The 27,263-nt window shown below is 32.5% G+C and overlaps 1 protein-coding gene across 3 annotated transcripts in view; it reads right to left on the reverse strand.

The window, feature by feature from the left end:
- The window catches only part of dl (REL proto-oncogene, NF-kB subunit dorsal), a 140,772-nt gene extending 124,047 nt beyond the window's left edge, over positions 1–16,725 (reverse strand). Inside the window, exons 1-2 of one of the 3 annotated variants that reach the window (XM_017615898.1) lie at positions 16,548–16,725; positions 16,211–16,444 (exon numbers count right to left, since the gene is read on the reverse strand). The gene's annotated coding sequence lies outside the window, so the exon portion shown is untranslated. Of the gene's footprint in view, positions 1–16,210 lie in introns of all 3 variants that reach the window. The other 2 variants (XM_017615913.1, XM_017615894.1) reach the window with 2 other exon arrangements.
- Positions 16,726–27,263: the final 10,538 nt, after the last annotated feature.

The raw sequence follows: 27,263 nt of genomic DNA on the forward strand, positions 1-27,263 counted from the left end.
TAATATGGAAGAAAATTACCGACATCGTCAAAAATATGCCATACATCAACTGTAAATCACAGTTACTTTAAATTTGCACTTTATTAGACTAAAATTGAATGAGCTAAAAACTGCAAAATATTAAGAGATAAAATTGAAATAGAAAGTTTGAAATTTTTACGAAAGTTAGTCGATTTTTTTTAATGTTGTTCAAAGATTAAACTTATTTTCATTTAGTGTTTGTTAAGGAATAAACTATATTTTTATAAACAAATAATTCAAATTAAAATATAATAAAATAAATAGTCAAATCTAGTCAATATGTGAGTGTCGTAAAGTTATGATATTTAAGAACATCTCTTTCTTAATTAACGATGACACTGTTTCTATATGAAGCTGATTTCAACATTTTGTTTTAATAAAATTTAGTATCGAACATAGGTATTCTTTCAAAACTTGCCTAGGAATGTGATATAATGGTTCGCTCAAAACCTTTTTTCAAACCTTATAAAGGCAAAAACGAGAAGGCGAAGACAAAAAGAGAATAAATAAATTTCCCGCAGTGAATTTTCAGATTTTTAAAACGGTATAGTAATTTAATTTTTTAAATTTAAATAAAGCATGAATACCCCATGGAATAAACGAATAGATAAAAAATATATAACGGTAAAACTGGCACGTACATAAATATATGAAAGAATGCATGCCCCCCCCAAAGCCAAATCCTGGCTACGCAACTGGCGTTGCGCTGTTATCCATAATCGACCTGTTAGTTGTTTACTGCCTTTTTTATACCCGAGCGCACTTGTGCACAAGGGTATTATAACTTCGTTCATATAACGGTTGTTTGTAACAGGCGAAGCGAATCGAGATAGATATAGACAAATGTATACCTAAATGATCAGAATAAAAAATATATATTTAATACTTGTGCCGGGTATTTAATGTTCGGCTCCGCCCGAACTTAAAGTTTCTTACTTGTTTTAAACTGAGCATGCGCAAGCTGATGTTAAATACGCAAGGCAATGTAACCCTGGTTATTAGGTGCATTCTTTTGCTACAAAATAACACTCGGTAAATTAACGAAATACATTCAACGCAACAACACAAACTCGGCTATTTATCCGAGTACAGCCATGACGGTTACAAAGTACGCGACCCGATGCGTACTGTTGTTCAGTGAAACAACTGCTCCATTGTGAATTGTTGAGGGGAAAGTGCATATGGGAAATTGTTGTTTCCTTATTTATACATGGTTAATATTTTTAATAAAAGTACTAATTTCCTTTGGTTTTTGTGTATAAATCCCATTAAACTAATAATACGTTTCTTGGTAATTACCACCAGGGTTGCTTAAGTAGCCAAAAGAAATTTTTACCCGAGTTGAATGTTCTTTTGCCGCTCGTTTACAAAAAAACAAGGCTATTTTTTGGTATGTATAACAAATGTCTGTTTGCGCAAAATGCAAAGTAAAAAATCTTCAATTTATTTAACGTACAACGTCAATATATTCATTCATACATACAAACATACATATGTATACTTTTGGGCGTGTGTAAATAGAGTTGCGTTTAAAATTTACATTCACTTTAGTTAAACAAAATTCGTCGTTTTCCCCACTCATGCTGTACTTGTGCATATGTATCTACATATGTACATTTCAGCATATTTAAGTTTATTTTAATTTTTTTTATATTTTACGGTTTTTTCTATTCCATACATGTTGTTCGTGCGGATGTCAATTTGTTGATTGTGTGCAAATGAAAAACCGGTTTTTTGTTTTTGTGTTCAGCACAGTAATACCAAATACTACACGATCAATCCGATCACGAGCAGCAGGTACAACGAGCTTCCAGCAACATCGCGAAATGGAGAGAGTTAGAGCCAGTGGAGTGGTACATGATTTGAAAAAGAGAGGCAAACAGTACTAAGTACAAGTGTTATTGGGTCATGAAAGAGTAATTTGAGCCCGTGTGCGTAACTACTAAATAAAAGTACATACATAATTAATCGCGATTTAAGAGAACAATTTCGTAATGAAATTTCAAACGAAAAATGTATGCGACATATCACTCCTTTATTATCTATTCATATAGTTGTTTCTGGAAGAATAACAAGAATTAATTAATTAATTTTTTTAATCCGTTTATGAACTTAAGCTACTTTTTTATTTTTCTCTTAAACATCAATTTTATTATTTACATTAAAAAATTAGTATAGTACATATATACATATACGTGTATAAAGTGTATACATATGTACATATTTACATATATGCACGTACATTAGGGTGGTAAAATCAAGAGTAAAGTCGGAATTTTAAAACTCTCACACCTAGGGTTGTTCTATACCGGTGATGGCGGTGTCCAGCGGGCAAAGCTCTTTTAAGCTTTCTATACCAAAAAAATATGCCCCTATGTATTTCATATAAAATTAAAAAAACAACTTTAACCATTGCTGGTATAGAATTCTTGAAAATCAATATGTTTTGATCGGAAAACTATGGTTCTCTAGAGACACTTTTAATACTAACCATTTGTATGCATTTTTAAGGATTTTTGGAGGACCAGTAAAATAAAGTTACTATGAAAAAGTGGTTAAATAAACAATTGGATATTATTATTGGGAGTCTCCTGAATAGAAGCTGAGTATTGCGATCGAAAATGATTTATTTTCAGTAAGCGTTTTGAGCGACCTCTAAATATTTTTCGATGTCAAAATAAAAAATAGGGGTATATATTTTCTGTATAGAGCAATCCTAGGGGATGAGAACATTAAAATTCCGACTTTACTTTTTCATATGCATTTTTGGGCCGCCCTAATGTACATACTTGTATGAATGTATGCGTGATCGTTCGTCAGCGCTTACTTCTGCCGATCAGAATTAATTATAATGACGTTTTGGGAAAGTCCAAAATATTTCCAGACAACACAAACTATTATTAAATTGTAAATACCAGCTTCACTACACATAGAACTGTAGTGCCATGTAAGTACAGAAGGGAAATAAAAAAATGCATATACCGTCACCTGAAATGCAAAGCCGTAACTAACAAAAAATCCAAAAATTTTCTTATTGATTGATTATGATATATTCCATCGATTAACAAGTCCCCTAATCGAACAGTGGGATTTCGGCGGGAAAAATTCAGTTTCATTATAAGTTTTTTACGAAGTTGAAAATTATACAAAAAAAGTAACATAAGTCAAAAGAATAAAAGTATGTAACAGAAGTCAAAAAACTTTTATTCTACTAAAACCTAATTTACTTGTCCAAATAGATTAAAAAAATCAGTACAAACGACCAAATATTTTAATATAAAGTTATAATTTATAAATGCCGGTTTTGACACATTTTAGGGACAAAAACTTTGTTCCATAGGCCTCCGTACATCTTCTAGCTATATAAAAAGTAAATATCGGAATCTTTTCTTTAAATTAACAAAAAAAAGTTGGCATTTATGGTATTTTTAAGGCGTTTTCGAAGTTAAGTTTTCATGAGAGGTATATGTTAAAATAAACCCATTTTTAGTTATAATATTATTACCAGCATTATTACAATATAAAAAAATTAAATGAGGTACAACAACACGTCAAATTTTGAGCAGGGGTCGCTTTCAAATTTGTATACTTCTTACATATACACACATTCATTTTTTCTTTTTCAGACATATCCATCCGTTAAACTTGTTGATGTACTAATTTTTTGTTGAAACTTTGAGTTCGGTAGCTTTAATTTTTCAATAGTTAACCAGTGGCTTTCTATTACTATTATTATTTTTTTTTTCAAAAATGATTATAAGGTCAATACAAAATGCCGTAGATGGTCATAAAGGCAAATTAAAAACGGTCATAAAGTCATTTGACATTGTGATCATTTTAAACGGACATATGGCCCTTGATGTGGTCATAATGTCAATTTCCGATATGGCCATGGGCTTTATGAGGTCCGATCAAAATTTGGCAAATGTAATAGCCCAGTTATGCATACTTTGCACTGCACCCCATATCATGTCATTTTTACGTAGAAATCAAAAATCAACAGACTTCTACATATCGTCACCTGAAATGCTAAATAATGTAACAACATCGGCACTGAAATGCAAAAAGTTGTGACTATTTTCTTATTTTTTAATAAAACGGTGGGAGTTGTATTTCAATGAAATCCATCATAGCAATCAAAAAGTGAATTTTGAATTTGTTATAAGTTACGACTTTTTGCATTTCAGTGAAGATGTTGTTACGTTATTTTGCATTTCAGGTGACGTTATGTAATGCTGTGCGTTGGATAACCGCTTGCACGCAAAGCTCATTTAATAGATTCCTTATGTGCATAACTGAGCCATAACTGGATGACTATGTGCACTATTTTGCTTTATTACAAAATTGTAAAATTTAGAAGTTGGTCTTATTGCTTAACGAGAATATGAAATAAAGCAAATTTGTGTTATTTCACATTCAATTGGGAGATAACACAAATTTGCCTTATTTCCGTTTGCCTTATTGCATAAAAAATGTTGTTATCAAAGAAAGGAGGGTATTCATTCGTCGATGCATTTCAGGTGGCAGACCGCGAGCCGGTTTTTGCAAAGCCCTTTTAATTCACAGAATGGAGATAAGAAACTTTACTTTTGGTAGGTTTTTAAGCCTTTTGGTAGAAAAAACACATATCTCAGTGGCAATACTGGTGTTGCACTTAAAGCAAATATGCGGGAAACTCAAAAAGTCGCTTGGCTTTTACAGTCGATAGGATTTACAGGTTAAGTTACTGTGATGCCAGGGTATTTAAGGTAAGAGTACGAAGGTTTACACTTTAAAATAATATATTTATGTATGTAAACACCGTTTGCACCATTTTTGAAATGAGATCGCCCGCTTTCCCATCCTATGATATACAAAAACAATATTTGACACTCTTGTACATACCAACATAAGTACATACATGTGTGGATGTGTTTGTAGATTACAAATTAAATGAGATAACTTAATCTCACTATTACCTCAATGTACACTTGTGCATTACTTTACATGGTTACCACATCCCAATAACCTTTTTATGGCTCTTTGCTTTTAAAATCATCTTTGGTTATCAGGTCTCTAGCAATACAAGATTAATTGTTGTCTTTCACGAAGCCCTTTAAATAAATGTTGAGCTAAATACTGAAGTATTTTCATAAATATCACGTTTTATTTGTTACTTAAGTTTAAATACTTAATATTTGCAAGTATCTCTTTAATGCTTTCACCCGAATTTCGGAGGGTTATTACTAATTAATATATAATTATTCTACTTAGGGCCAAATTCACAGTGCGTACTTAACTCAGAATCGGCAGTTAACTACAGATTTTCAGTACAAACATACTGAGATAACTACGCACTGTGAATTTATATATATATCGTCGTTTAAAGTGCAAAACCGCGTATCAACAAAATGCAAAACCGCGTATCAGCAAAATGCAGAACCGCGTATGTGAAGTTTTAGAAATCATTTTCTACAGTGTAAAAACACCCATATTTCAAAATGGTTCTCTTTTTTATAAAGAAATCGCACTTCTGGCTAGTATATTTCAGGACGAATGGATTAGGATTGAGCCACGAGCTTGTGTGAGCAAATCCAATTTAAGGCAGCCAATGTCAGTTACGCGGTTTTGCAGAATGACGATACGCGGTTTTGTACTTTAAACGACGATATATATATATATATAATATCATAAATTTGAAAGTTTGTATGTTTAGATGTTTGGGACTCCATCACGCGGAAACGGCTTAACGGATTTCCATGAAATTGCGCACAGGGATAGTTTATGATATAGATTGAGCAATACTATTTAAAGAGTTGCCACCTGTTAAAAAAAATTAATTAAATTAATGTTCAAGCGGAAACGACTGGACGGATTTGCATAAAGTTTTGCACACAGATAGTTTATGACCTGGATTGAAAAATACGCAAATTTTTTAAGAGTTTCCGCCTGATAAAAAAAGGTAAATTATATTAATAAATTCAATCAAATATTACAATACAGTTGTCAAACGAAAAAAAGTTTAAGAGGACTTAATTCCGAACATATTTTTTAAGGGGGGTTGCCACCTGTTTGAAAATGAAATTTTTCAAACAGATGATATATGACCTGGATTGAAAAATAAGGTACTTCCTTGACCGCTTTCCCGATCAGGACTAAATTTGGCATATTTACTTCGGATTTCCCAAGAATGATCTTAGACTGAAAATAAGTCCGATAAATCAAGAGGGCGTGGCCCCTCCAATTTGAATTTTATAATGCATACATATTTCTGGAAGTACTTGTGAGTACTGTAACTTGGTACGGAGATATGTATGTGAAATCAAATTCATACTTACGGAGAAAAATTGGCGTTTTTGGAAAACCTCCCATACTAAGTGAAACTTTCATATTGCTTATCTCTTCAAATATTTGTGGTAGAGAACTCAAGCTTGGTATGAAGAAATGTATGTGTGTGATACCTATCCCATTCTTATGGAGAAAAGTGAGAGTTATTGGACAAGGGGGCGTGGAAACTCTCGTGCAAATTGATTTTTTTACACCTCTGGAAGTGTTTATTGCAGAGGACTGGAACTTGGCTCCGAGTGTGTATACAAAACTAAATATCCATGCACATGGAAAAAATTGGGGTTATTCAAAAAAGGGCGTGGTACCTCCCGTACTGGGGCTTGGTATTAGGATATATAAAACGAATTCCATACTGTTATAAGAAAGGGTGTGACACTGACAAATTGACTGTTTCTTACCACATATCCCTCGAAGTGTTTGTGGAAGAATACTGGAACTTAGTGTGGAGTAATGTATTAACAATTTATCCATTGCTCATGGAAAAAATGCGAGTTATTAGAAAAGGAGGCATACCTACTCCCATACATACCAAAATTTTCATAATACATATCGTCGTTTAAAGTACGAAACCGCGTATCGTCATTCTGCAAAACCGCGCAACTGACATTTGCTGCCAAAAATTGGATTTGGTCACACAAGCTCTTGGCTCAACCCTCATCCATTCGTCTAGAAATATATGTACTAGCCAGAAATGCGATTGCTTTATAAAAACGAAAACCATTTTGAAATATGAGTGTTTTTACTCTCTAGAAAATAATTTATGTAACCTCACATACGCGGTTTTGCATTATCTTGATACGCGGTTTTGCATTTTGTTGATACGCGGTTTTGTACTTTAAACGAATATGTGTATCTCTGGAAGGATATAAATTCTCTGGATGTGTTATGGAAATTTATTTTATCACTACCGTACTGACAGACAAAATTTCAGTTAATGGGGCATTTAGCTACAGTACTAAGAAGTGGTATATAAAATAAATAAATGCCAGCTTACTTAATTTGAGTTGGAAATATTAAGAACTCGCCGTGGCATCTGCCAGAAGGTAACACGTTCATGCGGTGTATCCCTGGAACCACTTTAAGGTAAACATAGCTTGAAGATGAGATTTTATAATTTCATAGTAGTTTTAAACGGCCTTAATACCTTAACTCGCTTAAAAAGGCACAGTCCAGCGCCTTCGTCTTGGTATGCAGGCTGTATCGGAGATACAGCCGCTAAATTTAAACGTAAAATACGTGGTATGATTAAGAGCATATCCAAGTCAAAAACGAAAGCACACACAAAGAAAAAAATATCGATAACAAAAGCGATAATATCTAATATCGATAACAAAATCGATAAAACATCGACAAAAAATCGATGAAAATATCGGTATCAAAATCGATAATAGTATTGATAGCAAAATCGATAACAAAATCGATAAAAATACCGACAACAAAATTGATAACTAAATCGGTAACAAAGTCGATAACAACATCGATAAAAATGTTGATAAAACCGATAAAAATATTGAAAACAAAATCGATAAAAATATCGGCAGCAACATTGATAATAAAATCGATAGCAAAATCGATAAACCAACCGATAACAAAATCAATAAAAAAATATCGATAGCAAAATCGATAAAAATATCGATCGTTATATCTATAAGTTCCGAAAATATCGATAGCAAAATCAGTAACAATATCGATAACAAAAGCGATAATAATATCGATAGCAAAATCGTTAACACAATCAATAGAAATATCGATAAAAAAACGATAAAAATATCGATGACAAAATCCATTAAAATATTGACAACAAAATCTATAAAAATATCGACAACAAAATCGATAGCAAAATGGATAACAAAATAGATAAAAATATCGATAACAAAATCGAAAAAAGTATCGATAATAAAATCGTTATATAATCGATAACAAAATCGATTACAAAATCGATTACAAAATCGATAACAAAATCAATAAAAATATCGATAACAAAATCGATAAAAATATCGATCACTATATCGATAAGTTCCGAAAATATTGATAGGCAAATGAGTAACAATATCGATTAAAATTTCGATAACAAAATCGATAAAAATATCGATCACTATATCGATAAGTTCCGAAAATATTGATAGGCAAATGAGTAACAATATCGATTAAAATTTCGATAACAAAATCGATAAAAATATCGATCACAAACCCGACAAAATATCGATTATTATATCGATAAGTCCCGAGAATCCCGAAAATCTCTAAAATCCTAAAATAGTTCCCAGAATGAGTCCCTGTGCCTCTATCTACATATATCCTTTTCTGTAAAACTACCTTTATTTTAATCTTTCTTCCTCTATCTTCGTCTAAACTTTTATCGGTATCCTCATCCTCATCCTCATCCTCATCTTTTTCTTTATATTATCTTTGTTTTTATTTTTAAGTTTATCATATTCTTCATATACATATTCCCCTTCACCTTTGCCCTTATATAAGCAAAGTGTTTAAATTTACCTTGGTCTTCATTTTTGCCTTTAACTTTACGCAACTTTGTTTTTGTTTTTATTTTTACCCTTGCCTTTATCCTTTTCTTTATCTACGTACGTACTCACCTTTACTTTTAGTCTTGGATTGGTTTTTTTCTAAGTGTTGTTTCACTTCAAAAAGTTTTCCTGTATTATGCATACATGTGTTCATACATATGTATATCGTCGTTTAAAGTACAAAACCGCGTATCAACAAAATGCAAAACCGCGTATCAAGATAATGGAAAACCGCGTATGTGAGGTTGCATAAATTGTTTTCTAGAGAGTAAAAACATTCATATTTCAAAATGGTTTTCTTTTTTATAAAGCAATCGCATTTCTGGCTAGTACATATATTTCAAGACGAATGGATTTGGGTTGAGCCAAGAGCTTGTGTGAGCAAATCCAATTTTTGGCAGCCAATGTCAGTTACGCGGTTTTGCAGAATGACGGGTTTTTGCAAAAATTTCAATTTTATTGCGGATTCCGATAGAATACCTATCCAGACAGACTATTTCGACAACATTTGTTTTTTTTTATTTATTTTTTTAAGATTGAAGAAAAAGCTAGGGAAAACATTTTTGAAAAAATTTTCGAAATTCAATAGGTTATTAGTTATATGAATCCGAAAAAAGGACTATTTGACCAAAATGTCAAAATGTCAAGTATCTCAAACTCGGATAATCCTTTGACCGATCACGTTGAAATTTTGTTTCATAACTACTATTAATTAGGACTAAACTTGGTGCAAATTTAATCCCGATCGGAAGACATCGATTTCAAAAGTTGGGTCACTTGAGGTGAAATGCCGCATATTGTTATACTTTATGGAGCTCTCTCTGTGACTAAGAAGAAGTAATAAACCTCAACCACTCGAGTGTACTAAAAATATTTACCTATCTTCTTGAAATCATTACCCATCCATACTGAACTCTCATCCATTACGAGGTATCTATGATTGCTGGGCTTTAGTTAAAGCCTTAGCAAGGGACGACCAAGCAGATTACTCTTGGTAAAGAACCATGATAAGAAGTTCTACACTCAAAAAAAAAAACCTTATCTTAAATCAAGAAAAACAGCAATCAAAATGAATAAAATTGGGAACCATGATAAAAATATTTAAAGGTAAAACCGCTCGCTCAATTTGTCGGCCATCATTTATTTTTTGAAGTTTGTCTACTTTATAAAATTGAAATTTTCAGAGCAACGCAAATGTCAAACAAAAGTAAATATTAAAAAAACAAATCGATGAAAATATTTTTTCTTTTATTTGAAACTGAAAGTGAGAATGTATTTGTGAGATTGAAAATTTTAAAACTTTTTTGTTATGTTGGCAAACTTCAAAAATGTTCAGGCTGCCTCTCAGCGGTTTTAACTTAAAATTTTTTTATCATGATGAGAACGAAATAGCACTAAAGAAGTTTTATCCTCTTTTCATGCCCAACATTTCTTCAAAATGATAGATTACATCCACGGTTCCATATCTTCGTATACGTTTTTACACTTTCTAAAGAAAAAAATTATCTTTGATCCAGAGATGGATTTTTGGTTCAGTGTAGTTATCAACATTTCCTTAATTTTTGATTTATAAGTTTAAAAAAATCCAAAGCAAAAACCACTGTGTGCTCTATCTAACTCAAATATTGCTTAAATTTTGAAACACAGCCTTTTACCATTTATTCAACAATTAACTCGAACTTCTCAGGTATCTGCGGGTGTAATCCTAGTGTGAAGCCATGTTGAGACCTATTAGCTCATTGATGGTTAGAAAGTGCGATAAAGGGTATTCTAAAATATATACCAGATGTGCACTTAACAGCAGTAATAAAATATCGTCAAGGAAATAAGGTGAGCTTGACAGTTGACAACTTAGAGTTATTAAAAATGTAATTAATATACTACAGTGTACGCGTTTTCATTGTTGACCGACATTTCAAAACTTATGAAAGTTTGTTTTGTAATTCAAACCTTGCGTAAATTCTGGAACACTCTATACAACAATACACTGTGGTAACACAACAGTACTGCCACTGAAACCGAACTTAATAAGTGATCTGAATTAAGAACTGTTTTTCTTTAATATCTTTCACTTATTTTATTATGCTTACTCAAGAATGATAGAATACAAGATTGCGCCCATGAGAGTAATTCTTGCGTGACGTCATCTTGGTGCAATTGCGAGAGCGAAATGCCAAAACGCATAGGAAAATATGTAAAAAATTCGGAATAAGGTTTTAGTATCAATATTAAATGGAAGTTAATAAGTATACAGAAGTTAATAAATATACAAAGGAGGGGAGGGGGAGTGGGCGTGGTAGGGTAGACATACTGCTTTTGGGAGTAAACGTACTCCTTTTTATTGCAATATACTCCCTTGTACTCCCAAAAAAATCTGGAGATTTACTCCTTTTTAAGTTTTGTACTCCTTTTGCACGGATTTTTCCAGCAATTCATTTTTTATCATACACAGGTTGGAAAATAATAACTGTCACACAGGTTTTTTTGAAAAATAAAAGGGTCATTTATAAAAAAAGTATCTTATTGTTGACTTTCCTCAGATTTTACTTGTATTTTATTAATTCGTTTTTAAATTTTAACCCTTATTTGGGTTTACCATCGGTAAACAATTTGAGAGAAAAGCACAAGCGGCACGCAAGTCTTGGTCGGTTACTTTATTACGTATCTTCTGTAACCATAGGCTAATTTCCTCCATTTTGAGTCCTTATACTCCCGCGTTTGTCCAACATAAGGCCTCATACTCAGCAATCGAAGAGACGAAAATCTGTAAGAAGCGGTAGGTGCATACGGGCAGGAATTTCAAAATTGCAACCCTGTTTGTGTGAAATATTTAATTTTTATCAGTATTTTTCTTTTAAAATAAAAAAAAAAACATTTTGTCAGAAAAATTTCCTAACTCGTTAAATTTCAGATAAAGTAAATTTCATTCATTAAACAGATGGGTGAAGGTCGTGCCTTTGTCGGATCTCCTACTATATATCGGTTTCATTCGGTTGACGACTTTTATTGCTATAAAAAATATGTTTTGAAGAAACGATTATAAAACGCTCCTCTAGAAGAGTAATAAATTCATCTACTATTTACGAAATTATCTTCCAATTAGGGTTCAATCGATACCGCTAAGGTATCACTCTAATGAGTACTTGTACTCAAAAGACTGAAAGTATCGAAACCTACTCAGTTTCGGCAAAGTATCGAGTACTTACTTGAATTGTTTTCATCTTCGCTTTCGATAGATACATACTTCCCTTTTTTGTTATAAAAGTCGTATGGTTACGTTTTATCATGGTTTAAACCATTGTATGTCAAAATCAAATAAAAAGCCAATAAAGTTGCAGGTATAGAAAACGTATATATTTAAGTTATTTTGTAAGAATACAAAATAATTATTAGTTAATATTTGTGGTACATTACCAAGGAACAGTATTGGTTATAATTTTTTCAGTCATATGAGTGTATAGGTCACCCAATATGGATAAGTTTCGGATTTTTTTTTTCAAATTAGTTTTATTCACGTTTTTTTATAAATAATATAGTTCATTCCTTAACAAAAACCTTGTTAATCCAATTTTAAAACTTTGTACAAAAATTAAAAGCAAATCAACAAAGTTTCATCAGGGACAACTTGTGCCTTCTCTTTTGCGCTAGTACGTTTTCATCAAAATTCCACACTTTTTATTCTGAATAGAAAGTGTTTAATTTTGGTGAAACTTTGATTTTTTTTATTTTTGTACAAAATTTGAAACTTGTCATAGAATGAACTATATTTTTTATAAAAAAGTAACTAAAATTAATTTGAAAATAAAAATAAAAATCCGACACTTATCCATAAGGTCACCCCTATAAGTATACAGCGCACTGCATCATTTACAAACTATTTATGAAAAAAAAAAAATTGTATTGTTTCTTTTGGTACATTGCTGAGGGACAATATTAGTTATATGACTTCATATAAGTATATTATTCACAAAATATTTGTGAAAAAATAGCTTTTGGGGCACACTGCCAAGAAACAAAAACTTTTCTAAATGCTTTCCAGACAAGGGATTTCTACTTTCTCTACTACATGACCGCACTTTTCGCGAAAACTCTTAGCCCGAACACAATGAAAACGACGAGCTACGGACCACAGCTGTCAAATTATTTTAACACGTACTCTTATGTAGATAATTATTTTGGCGACAACCGGGCTACGCGACGACTGTGGTTGTAGCCATATTAGATCTATTTATATTTTTCCAGCGACAGATAAGGTTCTTCCTCTTCTTTTATATCAAACTCATACTAATTCATGATGTCGCTGGCGCGTTCAAAAAAATCGTGTCGTCATCTACAAAGCGTTTAGATAATGAAGATAAAAAAAATGGGAAGTTGTGGCCCGTAGCTCGTCGTTTTCAATGTGTTCAGAGCTTCTAATAACGGGCGTCATTTGTTGAGTTGCCGTTGCAATGATAAAAGTAGTAGAAATTACTCTTTCCATACAAAGTACTTTTTTTCGATACTTACTCGATACCGAACAAAAAGGTATCGAGTAAAAAAATACTTGGTATCAAATGAATAGTATCGAGTATTTACTTGTATCGATTGAACCCTACTTCCAATTATTTACGAAATGCTGGCCATCTTTTAATTTCAGCATGTATTTATAATAAGGGTATTCATCAAACCTTATAAATGCATTTTAAACCGTATAAACTTATAATTGTGTAAACCTTATAAATGAACTGTCAAAATTTGTATGGAAACTCGTTTACACATTTCTGATAAATTTATCCAGCGATTTTACTGAATAAACTTGATAAAATGAAGACAATGCAACTCTGTCGCAACTCTAGCTATGTTTTCTTAGGCAATAATCGGGATCCGCATACAAATTTTGCACGCAAATTCAACAACGATATGATCCTGATAGAGATCTGGTTCAATTATTATCCCGTCTGTTTGTTTTGTTTCACTGATAATTCGCAAAGTTTGGTAGCCGTGACAAATGAATTCATACACAAACAGACATTCTGCCATTGTTTCTTATAACTTGCTTCAAATAAATAGCCTTTATGTTATATGTACATTTATTTAAATAGATATCTCGTAAATATAATTTTTTCCAATTTAGTGAGGTAGTTTCTATAATTTCTTTATCCCCGTGCTAGTAGTATAAAGTTAGTGACACTGCGCTTTATAACCAAAGAAAACACGACTATTGTCGCATGTGTAAACGAAAAGAGAGTGTGGGTCGTTCATGTAACAGAGTGCATAAACTTATAAGATTATCTGCTTGATAAAGTTATCGGTTTAGATGAATACCACTAATATACTAATTTGTTGTGAATGGGTAAGCCGTTTTAAACGAGGTACAAGTGTACAAATCGCACACGTTCTTCATAAGAGGATCAAAATATTTGTCATTTTTGATACAGTATTCCTCGCTTAATTGATTTCCCCGCTTTTATGAACCACATGCATAAAAATATTGCATTCAAAATACAAGTAAATTTACCCGCATAATTGCACCCGGTTAAAAGATTTCCCCGCATAATTGGGTAAAAATATGTGTTATCGAAAAGAGATATACCTTTAATTTTCCCCGGTTAATTTCTCAAAAAATTGTCGTTGAAAAAATAATCTGGCATTACCGCATGTACATATTTCGTAGCATTTTTGATAAACAGTAGTTGGCATCTCTGCTAAGAAATTGAAAACATATTTGTATTGGTGACGAAAATCTGTAGGAAAGCGGCATACAACATAAGATTCGTTAAATCGGACGACCACTCTACTTCAAATACACATATTTATTTTCTTTTAATTGATTCGGTTACCCAATTAAGAGAGACTTCTGTAATTGAACGAACTGTTCAATTAAACGAGTATCGGTTAATTGATTCCCCGGTTAATTGAACCAAAAATTGTGCAATTTTTGAAGTGCAATTAGGCGGGGAATACTGTAGTGCGTATCACTTTCAAGCGAAAACGGAAGAAATAATAGATCGTTTGCAAGAAAGTCTGTAATCTTAATATAGGTAAATTTGAGTTTATACATTTTTGAAGAACGTGAGTCAAATGTTTTTAAATTAGGTCTGGGACTATCTGTATATTCGGTTGATCGTGTATCGGAATAAAATTGAGATATCCGGTTTATATCCGTTTATTTTCCTAGCCGGATGTTCGGATTATCCGGATATTAAAAAAAAAACTGTATAGAATTCCCAGCCCTAATGTACATATGTACATATATATGTGTGTTTCTTTACAATTTTTGCTACTGTTTTAATCTAATCAGACAGGCTGTTTAATGTTCTGCCACTGCGATTGTAATTATTTGTATTTATTTTGTCACAAGTTTTCCACTGTTCACAAATCTCTCCTGACATATTTTTACGCTCAACACATGCCTCTTATCTGAATGTGTATAAATGAACATATGTATATACATACACAGTGACTCAAACCAGCGTTCACGTGTTGATTTTTTAATGTTCACAATATTTGTTAGTACATTTTTTTTATATTCTCAATGTTTTATAGTACAATTATTTTTATAAAAATATTGTTTATGCTATAACGGCCGCTGTAGTTTAGTGGTTAGAGGTGATAAAAGAATGTGAGAATTTGAATTTTGGGTTGACTATTTCATGGATTAGCACATATTGACAAAAAACGGTAAAAGACCTGCTGAAAAAAAATATTAAAAATCCCCGCGAATTTTTAGCCGCTTGAAGATTGCTTTTTATTATGCTAAAAGTATACGGAATTAAATTGCATACTTAAAATTTTCTAAGAAAATAGATTAAAAAGTTGATTTACATGAGTTTGTTTACAGCATGAACATATTTATAAAAATTTTAACTTGAAAAACCTGGGTACTCTTGTATTGGTTGAGTCACTGTACACAAGCATATATGTAGATAGGTATTCAAATGCATGTATCGTCGTCATAATTACTAAACACCGTAAGTGACAAATATAAAATTTTATCGGAAAAGCAAAAAAAAAAAAATAACTAACTTCCGCAATGCTTTCTTGGCTAATCTAAATATGTCAACAAATCTGGAATTTTTAGGATAAAACTGAGAGTTAACTAATGAAGTATTTAAAGACACGCATTTTGCAGGGATATTGGAGAGTTCTGCCTTTTTGAATGGTATGCATACTCCGTGTGATTCACGACGCTTATATTTGTAATCGATATATAATATCTAAGCAAGCAGAGATCAGCACTATAGCTCGTAGTATATGAAAGTATGTTTATAAATGCATATATCGTACATACATGTGTAAATGATTGTGCATATTTTCAAAATCATTGCAAGTCCATAAAGACACAAATTCATACATACATAAGTACAAGTATCCAACAGCAAGCGTGTCTCAGCTAACTTTTCAACACATTCATATATGTAAATACAAATATATACATACATAGATATCTAAGTATACACACACATATGTGGATATTTATTGGCAAATTAAAAACACTAGTATTCTTGAATCTACTTAGTTAAATTCATAATCATGGTTTTCTTTTCGTAGCTCATAACTCCGGATATACCTTTTAATAGCCACACGATTCACTTGAAAAGAAATTTACAAATAAAACACACATTTCACAATTTTTATTTTTACTCGCGTAATATATCATTAATACCGTAACAAATAGTCAAAAAACCGCGTTACCGAATTTAAAACACTGTAGCACTCCGCGCACTGGGACTTTAGTAATAGACGACGACGATTCGGCGTGAAAGCAAAATACAGACTAAAGAAACAGTAACAATATCAAAAACGATCTCTTCAATATGTGTTGACGACACAAAAAAGAGTCAAACATTACTTGTGCTCCACAGTCTCCAAGCTGAAAACGCTCTTTAAGCCACCTCCGATTATTACTAATATTGTTATTGTAATATGTATACTATCTACATATAACTTGTTATGTCGATCTAAAAAAATTGTTGTCAACTCTTTCATATGAATATATCCAATATATGTAAGTATGTATGCGTACATGTGAATGCACCCAGTGGGAAAAGGTAATCTATAGGAATGAAAAAGTAATGGATAGCCCCTATAACCTAAGCACGAAAAGATGCAAGAATTTCTCCACAGCGATGTCATACGAAAGTAATGTGTCGCATGTCGCCTTACGAAACTATAACGGCCCAATTCTGTGTTTTCTTGATAAATTTTTTGTAAAGAAATTTTATCAAGATTTTTATCAAGTAAAAGCTTCCCTCGTATTCTGTGTCAATATTTATAAAACAAAAAGCTCTACGATTTCCACATAAGTGGAACTGATTTCCACATGTGTGGAACTGATTTCATTGTCACATATGAAAAATATGGATTTAAAAGCAACAAAGCTTTTGACTGTCGTAGCCGAGTAGCTAGAGATGTCGACTATAATTCCGTGTGTCGCAGGTTCAAATGCCGGCACATGGAGTATTTAATTGTTAGAAACAAATTTATTAATATACAAAATGTCTACATTTCACATGAAATTTCAATTTGTCAATAGCATTTTCAATCTTGATAATTTATCAAGAAAAAAGCTTTTGGTTTCTGTGCTAGAATACCAATTCTTGATAAATAATAAAAAAATGACAAATTATAAAGATTTTCAATTTATCAAGTGCACAGAATCGGGCTGTAAATATATGTATAGATAGATAACAGAATGAATAAAAAATAAAAACAAAAAATAAAGTCCGTGCCACAGGTTTTGAACCCGCGACCAACAACATGGCAGGCGAACACGCATCCATTCGGCTACAGCAGCTGTTGAGACAACGTGAACAAAAAACATACTTGAGTTAGTTTTCAAACTTTGTGATTTGTTTGTCGCTTCAAAGCTACACATCACCCTGCAAAAATCGCGACTACTCCATGCATGCGTGTAAAGAGTACTCCCTAAGGACCAAGGAGTACTCCAAAATTAACCACAATTCATATAAAAAATATGGTCCAATTAACATTGCGATGTCCTAGGGAAGGACCATATACTCCATCCCCGCATTACATCAGAGTAGCACAAAACTACTCCAACATAATAACAATGGCATTGTTGCTATATTTTTTCGTTTGTACACGCTTTTGTTCTTCACTTCTCAAATACTTTTTCGAAATTAATAAAAACCAAGACAAAAATTAAAAATTATATGTTGCCTCTGACGGTATTCGAACCCGAACATGCTGGGAGCTAAGAACTAACAGCGAGCATCTCTACACGTTCAGCTACAGCCAGACATGCAAATGTGCTTTCAAATGCTCAACTTCAATCACGTGATTCAGTGATCGGATAACAAACAATAAGCTAGCGCAGAGACACGAGTTGGTCCGCTACAGCATGACAGAGGAACACTTTTGTAAGTACTCCAATTTACCACAAATAGACTACATGATCCAACGATTTTTGCAGGGTCATCCGCTCGCTTTCATTGCGATGCATCTTTTCGTTCAACCGTAGTTATTCATCTTTTCCTATATTCCCACTGAGCGTATTCGACTGCCGTGTTGTTGGTCACGGGTTCAAAAACTGCGCTATTTTGCTTCTGTATATTTAATGTTCATAATTTTTTTTTTAAGTTTAGCCGATTACACGACCAGCACCACATAAATCCACATTCCAAACTTCCTACAAAATTTAAACAAACTTTAACATTAACACCCAAAAATTTTAAACTTTTTATTTAGAATTTTTGGAAAAAAGGTATGCAGTTTTACAGTTCATTAAATTTTAGTTTGTTAAAGCATGATACAAAAAAGAAGGTAGTTTCATTACTACTATTTTTGATTATAAAGCAGATTTTTGACATTTTTCCAGATGTAAACACTAAGCATAGCTTTGCCACATCGAAATTTTTTGATAGAGGAGATTTTCTTTTAAATATTTGGGAGTAAAATTTACATACAAACAATAGTAGGTTGATGTGTTCGATAATCAAATTTTAACGTTTTTCTCAATCGCTTAAACAATCCTTCAAATAATATCGATGTGCAGAGAAGAAGAAATAAAATAAAATCTAGTTATGAAACATTTATTTGTTAAAAAGCTGTTTTTCATTTTATTTTGAAAAAAATAAATAAATTTACATAACAAAACTTTTTTCTTTTTTGTTAAATAGTCCGAAGAAGATGTATTGTTAGATATTTCGTCATTAAAGCATAGTCCGAAACCAGGATTCGGAGAAGGTTGAATGGTCTCATTGCCCTCACAATGAAAGGAGTCACAATTCAAAATTCTCCGGAAGTGAAGTATCTATAAGTAACTCTGGATACAAAACTGTCCTGGAAATCTAACGAGGAACATAAAACCTCTAAGGAATGGGCAGCATTTTGGCAATGTAAACTGGTCTTTGGTAAAACGTGGGGTGTGTCACCATAGGGAATCCTCTGGATTTATACCTCTATGACCAGACCCATAATTAACTATGCGTCAGTGGTATGGTGGAGCAGATTCTCACTCAACAGCGTGGGAAGTCTGCTTGCAAAACTTCAAAGAACTACTGCCGTGTGCGGTACGAAAGATTTCTCTACAAGACGTGGCGTTTCTCTTGATGCACTGCTGCACTTACCGTCACTTTGTGTCTTCATACGTGGGGAAGCCTTAAAGACCACCTGCAGACTAAAAAGAAACGGATGCTGGTATAACACTGAGTGGGACCAGGCGGAAATTGCTAGAAGCAGAGATCTTAGCACTTGTGTCTTTTCAATGCCACAGGATAGTACGCCACCTTTACCTTTGTTGAAGATACTCTATAATGTTGAGTTCCCAGAGTCCGAATGCTGGTTTAATATCAGCACAGAGCCCGGACTCACACATAATCGAATATTCACTTATGGCTCCAAAACTGACTCTGGGTCAGAATCTGAGGTCTTTATCGGAGTTAATGGGGATGAGATTAACTTTTCTCTTGGCAAGTATGCTTCGGTCTTCCAGGCTGAGGTATTTGCAATCCTCAAGGATATGGACTACGTGGTGGAAAATAGGTGGAGCGGAAGGAGTTTACATGACGGCCAAGCTGCACTTACCGCACTACTTACATCCAGACTCTGAGTGCCAGTTCAATGGGGAGTACCTCCATAACTATAATATTTATCATATCATGAATTTAAATTTTCGTTATTGCGCATACCGAAGACAAATTTCCTTTTAATTTTGTAAATATTTTTATTTTTTTATATTAAATAAATGATTATTGTGGACTAGGTATGGTAACATGAAATGTCACAATCTGCTTAATTGTCAGATAGTTAATATGGCGCCCGAAAAGTGACAATGAAACTACCTTCTTTTTTGTATCATGGGTTAAAGTGCAAACTTCAAGACGCTAGAAAATCCCGTTGATTTTTAATAAATTTTTCGGTTGACCGTGTTGAACATTTTCTTCCATATAAAGTATGCTCGACAACTACACTTTAACCTACTAAAATTCAATGGGCTGTAAGATTGAATACTTAAAATTTGTCTAAAAATTTTCAATAAAAAGTTCAAAATTTTTAGTGTAATTGTTAAGGTCTGTTTAATTTTTATAAATTTTGTACGAAGTTTGGGATATGGATTTATGTGCTGCTGGTTATGTAATGTGCCAAACCTTTATAAAAACTGTAAACATTGAATAAACAGAAGAAAAATAGCTAAAACTGGTCAAAATGTCACTTAACTTAATCTGCTGACCACAAGTGTATGTACATACATACATTAGCGTTGCCAAATGTCCCGTATTTGCCGGGACGTCCCGTATTTTGTATTAGATTTAAAATGTTTCGCCGGGAAAAGACTTTTGCCGAATTTTCGAAAATTTCCTTATTCATTTCAACCTGTATTAGCAAGCATTATTGCTTGCAACTCTGTAAGGAAAATATAGCTAAAAATTACAGTTTATTTTTTTTTTATTTTATTTGTGGACGGGGTTGCGAATTTTGTTCCATATAAGGCAAAACTGACTTTTATATAGAAGAAAATAAGCAACACCTTCCACAAAAAAATTAAAAAAAAATCAATGGTAATTTTTAGCGACTTGAAAATGGCACTTTATTATACTAAAATGAGCTATAAAAATGCATACTCGAAATCTTTCTAGGAAATATAATTAATAAAGTCGAAATCTTCATGAACATTTTTTTTAATTTAATTAGTTTTTGTGAACTTTGTACAAGCTTTGAAACTTTTATTTATGTCGTATCTGATATAGATCGACCCATGTTTTAAATGAAAACTATTAACAATAAATTAATAAAGACAGCATAATTTTGCTGTTATTATTTTGACCGCAATTGTATCTCTTACTTTGATTTTATGGTTTTGTCAGTTATATGTCTACGTACATACATATTTTTGTATAAATTAAAAGATGTTGTCATGAAATAAGCGAAATGTATCATAATTTTATAACTAATCTGAACATTACTTCGTTGAAATGGATCACCTTCGTTAATGTATGGTTCCTAGTTGGGATTTTAAAGCAAATAATTTATTTCTCGTTTGTCCCGTTAAATTTTTGACCGTATGACTGGAAAAAATCTAGCAACACTAATGTACATATGTCGAAAAAATTGGTAGTACAACCATATTTATATAAATATACATATGTATACATACTAGACTTCGTAAAATAAAACGACTAATTTTTTTTCTTTCGGTCCCATATGAAAATTTCATTGTGGCAAAATTTCAGCCTATCTTAATTTTTCAGTTAGCGCTCGCGAAAATGCGCATTTTTTATGAAAAAAGGCGTGAGTACTAGGTACTCATGAAATTTGATGTGTAAACATATGCGAACGGCAAAGCATAAAAGTACGTTTACATATAAATATAATCTCAATCAAAGCTCGTTAGCTGTCAAATTGGTTGTGCTTGTTATTCACACAANTTAAACATTTGACATTCCTCCTCTTCTTCGCAAGTATAATCGATAAAACTAGGTTGGACACTAACAAGTTATCGGTTTAATCTGAGATATTTTTAATTATAATTTTGCATGGCTAATCTCTTTTTCTAATAACAGATTATGGAGTTAAGCTCGAAAATTTTGATAATATTTGTATATGTAAAGTAGGCATGTGCCGGATACAGATTTTGCCGGATAACCGGGTTCCGGATATCCTGTAAAAATAACAGCCGGATTCGGATATCCGATCGGATATCCGGTAGACTGATGCCCTTAATAAATTTCACAATATTGTTTTTTTTTTGCCGCACCGACCTCCGCACCGTTTCTGATGCTACAGAATTTACCACTTCGAAAACACAATTACGCACACATCTGTGCGATGCTATCGCAGTGAAAAATGGCATCTTATAAACAAACAAAAAACAATCTTCATCAAATTCTTTGCTTTTGAACAATCAAGATGTTTTGTTTTCTTACGTTAATTTTTGTTTAAATTATACAGAACCCGCCTATTAACCTTTTTCGTTTCCGAACGCGTAGGTCTGCAATTTCCAATAAATAGTTGCGGCATTGTTGTAATTTTTTCGGAACAGATTCGCACCGTCAGAATCGCACATGTGTGTTGATGCCTTATATGGACCTTACATGGTCACATTGTTTGATCAAACTGTCTTCTGTGTAATTAGATGGTTTAACTTACACGCTTCAAAAAACCCATCAAATTTCAGTTTTTCGTTTTGGATGAAGTTGAAGAGAAGCGTAAGAAAGCTTTGTATTCATTTATTAATACTAATACTAAGTCGTATACTTTTTCCTTGTTCAATTATATGTTTTTATTTAAATTATTGCGCACAGATATGTCTGTGTAATTAGATGGTTTGCCTTACATACGTCAAAAAACCCATATAATTTCAGTTTTTGTTGAAGTTGTATCACCACAAAAAAGGTTTTGGAGATTTTTGAAATAATTTATTAGTTCTAAGATGAAGTCGAATTATTTTCTTTTCCTGCTCATTTCTTCTTTTTATTTAAATTATCGGGCACTTGTTCTTTCGCTTTGTTTATCATTTTGATCAAACAGCACTTTACACGGTCCACAGCACATGTCAAACGACTATCAAATGCNGCTTTGTTTATCATTTTGATCAAACAGAACTTTACACGGTCCACAGCACATGTCAAACGACTATCAAATGCAATGTAAACCGTATAAACTTATAATTGTGTAAACTTTATAAATGAACTGTCAAAATTTGTATGGAAACTCGTTTACACATTTCTGATAAATTTATCCAGCGATTTCACTGAATAAACCTGATAAACTGAAGCCAATGCAACTCTGTCGCAAAAGGTATGAAATTGCGATTCACTTATCAAAAGTATTTATAGAACTATTAATAAAAAAATTTACTTGATTATAGGACTAAACATTCAACAACGACAATGCTTCACTATTGCAACATTTTGTGACCCACGTTTCAAAACTCGTTTTTTTTCTGACGCCAATAAAGCTAAAAACTGGGTTGTTGATGAACTAATTCGAAATTATAAATCAGTTAGCATGGAGAAAACAGTTGAATCAAATGAAAAATGCCGAACTATAGTGAAAGCTTCCATCGAAGATCGAGCTCACGAGGATATTTGGCAATGCTTTGAGGAAATCGCCAACGGCTCTGATGCTGTTTCTAGTGTTTCTAGTGATATGGATTGCCAAACGATTGGTAGACAAGGCAGCGAACGTACATGAACGTACATGAAACTAGAAATAGAGAAATATTTGCAGCTACCTCTTATATCCAGACAAGAAGCTCCCTTAACTTGGTGAAAGTATAGCCGCAAAGAATTTCCAAATTTTTTTACACTGGCAATGAAGTATCTCTGCGCGCCACCTTACTCAGTGAACTCGGAAAGAGTATTTAGTGCATCGGGTAATATTTATGTTGAAAATAGAAATAGGTTGTTGCCAGATAATGCGGAAACTTTGATTACTAATTAGATACTATTAAATTGGATTACAAAAATACAAAATCTGGGTTAAATTTCTAAATTGAATCTTCTATAATCGATATCCGAAATCCGGCCGGATATTAGCCAGTATCCGGCCGGATAACCGGATAACCAAAAAACGGCCGGATAGGCCGCATTCCGGATATCTACCGGATAACCGGCACATCCCTAATGTAAAGCTATTATTAGGCGATTCAGTTACATACATACATACAAATGTAGGTTAGGTTAGAAATTAAACATTAATTTCACTTAATTTTATTCATTTTGCTGATTTAATTTTTTTATTCATTTTTATTTTTAATTCTTTAATACATGAAATTATCGGTATGATTGATAAAATATGATACTTGTATATACTAGTGACTCAAGGGCGTTAAAATATCTTGGAAACACCGCATCAGTTATTGTTTTTGAGCTTTTAGTTTGAGCATTTCTATTTGTATATATTCCTAAATTTAGTTTTTCTTTTCGGAATATAATCTGTGGTTCATGTAAATGAGAGCAATTTTTGGGAGAGTTGTGTCGAGATTGAAGTTGCAGGATTTTTCCCGATGCTTTTTTGTCCGGTACGTTTTGCTGTTACTCACTTTTTACTCTCACTTCAGAGAGTGATTTTGCTGTTTGACCTTTTTCCAGGATTTTACACGAAAAGTATCGGATCAGAGCTATTATATCATCCAAACATATGCATATTATACATACATATATTCATGTATGTTCATCAGTTATCAACGATCCCAGTTAAAATGATTTCAGTATTTTTGTAAATTTTCGCCTTGCTCTTTTATCAAAATAGACTACTAAACCTATGCCTAGTTGCAACGAATGAGCCCATACATATTTATATACATACATAGGTACAAAGCCGTATGCATGTGCGGAGTTTAAATAATCGGAAGTAATAATCAATTGTAGCAGGGACCCAAAATAACCGTTATCACATTTTTTAAAAATAAAAAAGTCAAGGACAAAATATTGTTGTATGTTGTTGTTGTTGTCTATGGCTTAAAACAGATCTTTGTGATGAAAAATCAATATTTAATTTTTTTTAGATTGTATTATACTCTAAAAGCGCTCTGAATATTGGTGCATGAGAAAAATAATTAGCTGTGGCTACAGAAAGATAAAATGGTTTGTGAAATCGAGGAGCTTTGCTGGGTATATTAAAACTAATCAACCCTAGAAGTTCGGAACAATCAATGAATCCATTAATTAGATCGTAAACAAACATTAGAGACTTGATTGTTCTTCTATTCTCAAGTGATTTTAGGCTTATTAACATACAGCGAGCACTATATGAGGGCAGCGGCTCTTCAAATTTTATCGATTGAAGTGCAAAGCGAATGAACTTCCGTTGCACCCTTTCAATTGTAGTAGCATGGCAATTATAAATCGGATTCCATATAATAGCGGCATACTCAAGTTTTGAACGAACCAAAGTATTGTAGAGAAGTTTCCGGGTATGCGGATCCTTGAAATCCTTTGAGTAGCGGCGCAGAAAAGCAAGGTTACTGTAAACCTTAGGGACATAACATATGTGATTCCTGAACGTAAACCGATTATCGAATACAACTCCAAGATCAACAAAATCTTTAACTGAAGTAAGTTGGTGGTTAAAAATAGTATAGCGCGATTGCTGAAACTCCGGAGCTTTAGAGATAGACATATGAAAACATTTGTCAATATTAAGTGAAAGTTTATTCCTGCGACTCCATTCGACAAGATTATTTAAGTCCGTTGTAGGAGATGGGAATCAGTCTCACCGGTAATACTACGAAAAAACTTCAAATCATCAGCGTAAAGTAAAAAAATTCGAGTTTTTATCATCAGCTACAAAATTAGACTTGAAAAAATCTGCAAAAAAGTTTACAGACTCAGACAGTGATTGTGAACACAATCCATTAAAACTCATGCATGTTGGAATATTGGTACAACCTTTTTTGGAACGAACGTGTTTCCAAAAAGCTTTGGGGTTGTCTTTAAGTTCAGTTTTAAATCTACAAATGTATTGCTTGTATAAAAACTTATCGAGAATATTGAACTGATTCATATAATAAATGTATTTTTCTTTTAAAACTAAATTATTACTTTGAGCTTTAAATAATTTATAGTACTTTTTTCTTTGATTTTTTAACTTTTTAAGGTTTTCGTTATACCATGGTAATTTATGAATAGGAGGTGAGAGAACTGAAAGGTTCTTCGAAAAGATATCGTGAATTTCGCGTATAAAACTTTCAAAACAATCAGCTAAATCACTGGTGTTCAGAACGGGGTCCCAATTTATATTGGTTATGGCAGCGTTTGACCTTTTATAGTTAGCATTACGAAAGCTATAAGAAATGCATTTTTCATTACCATAAGCAACAACGCTATAAAATTCCAACTTTATGATAAGAGGCACATGATGTTTATCTGTTTTACTTATTGGAATAGCGCATTCAAATAAATTAAATAATAAGTTTTTCATCAACAAATACAAGATCCAATATTTTACCTAACTTATTAAATAAGGTATTAATTTGGATAAGGTTAAGACTAAGAAGGCTATCTAAAAATTTCATACATTTCATGAAATCTATTAACATTAGTTGGTGTCAAGATACCATTAAATTGTAGGTCAGACCATACGAGATCGCTAAGATTGAAATCACCAAGAATGCAAAAATTACAATCTTCATTTTTTTCACAAAGATTAACAATATTTTCAGCATGTTCACTATATAAACTATCTAAGTTACTCGGAGGAATATAAGATACGCATATAAATAATTTACGAAACTACTAAGAATGCAGACACAAAGCTGATCAAGAAGAGTATCATTATTTGATAACTGTTGTATTGAAGATCGTAAGACGTATTTAACTATGCTACATGGGTTTATCACCCGCACTTAACAAACCTGGAAAGACGCGTACAATATTACCCACAGTTGTACATAAGTTAATATGTATGAATGCATTTAGTTCACCCAATGTGCCGCCACTACTTACATACATATGTATAAATTGCCACACCACTGAGCAAAACTACTTGAGAACCAGTGTTGCCAACTCCAAAGGTACGAAAATCCCATTCTCCTTTGAAAAATGCCCTGTTTATGCCATTTTAAAATTCGAAAATCCCATTTATGAATATTAAATATTAAAAGTTTTTAAGGATAATATATATAAAGAGTAGATACAGTGACTCAAACAAATGACCACGTGTTGATTTTTTTTAATTATTCACTGAGGGGAAAAAATTTTAGAATTAAAACAAGTAAGAAAGTCTAAATTCGGGCGGAGCCGAACATTAAATACCCGGCGCAATTATTAAATATATGTTTTCCACCTTTCCGAAAGCTACCGCTACACGATAATCCGGGGTGTATAAATTTTAAGTAAATTAGCGTCCTTAAATTTCGAAATATTGCAGTTTCAAGCATTTCTGAAATATACCGTTATATGAAAAGCGGTCGTAATTTTAGTCCGATTTCAATAATTTTCAACG

Source organism: Rhagoletis zephyria, unplaced genomic scaffold (genome assembly GCF_001687245.7).
Source record: "Rhagoletis zephyria isolate East Lansing unplaced genomic scaffold, Rhagoletis_zephyria_1.1 Rzeph_scaffold_00024, whole genome shotgun sequence".
NCBI classification, from domain to species: Eukaryota; Metazoa; Arthropoda; class Insecta; order Diptera; family Tephritidae; genus Rhagoletis; species Rhagoletis zephyria.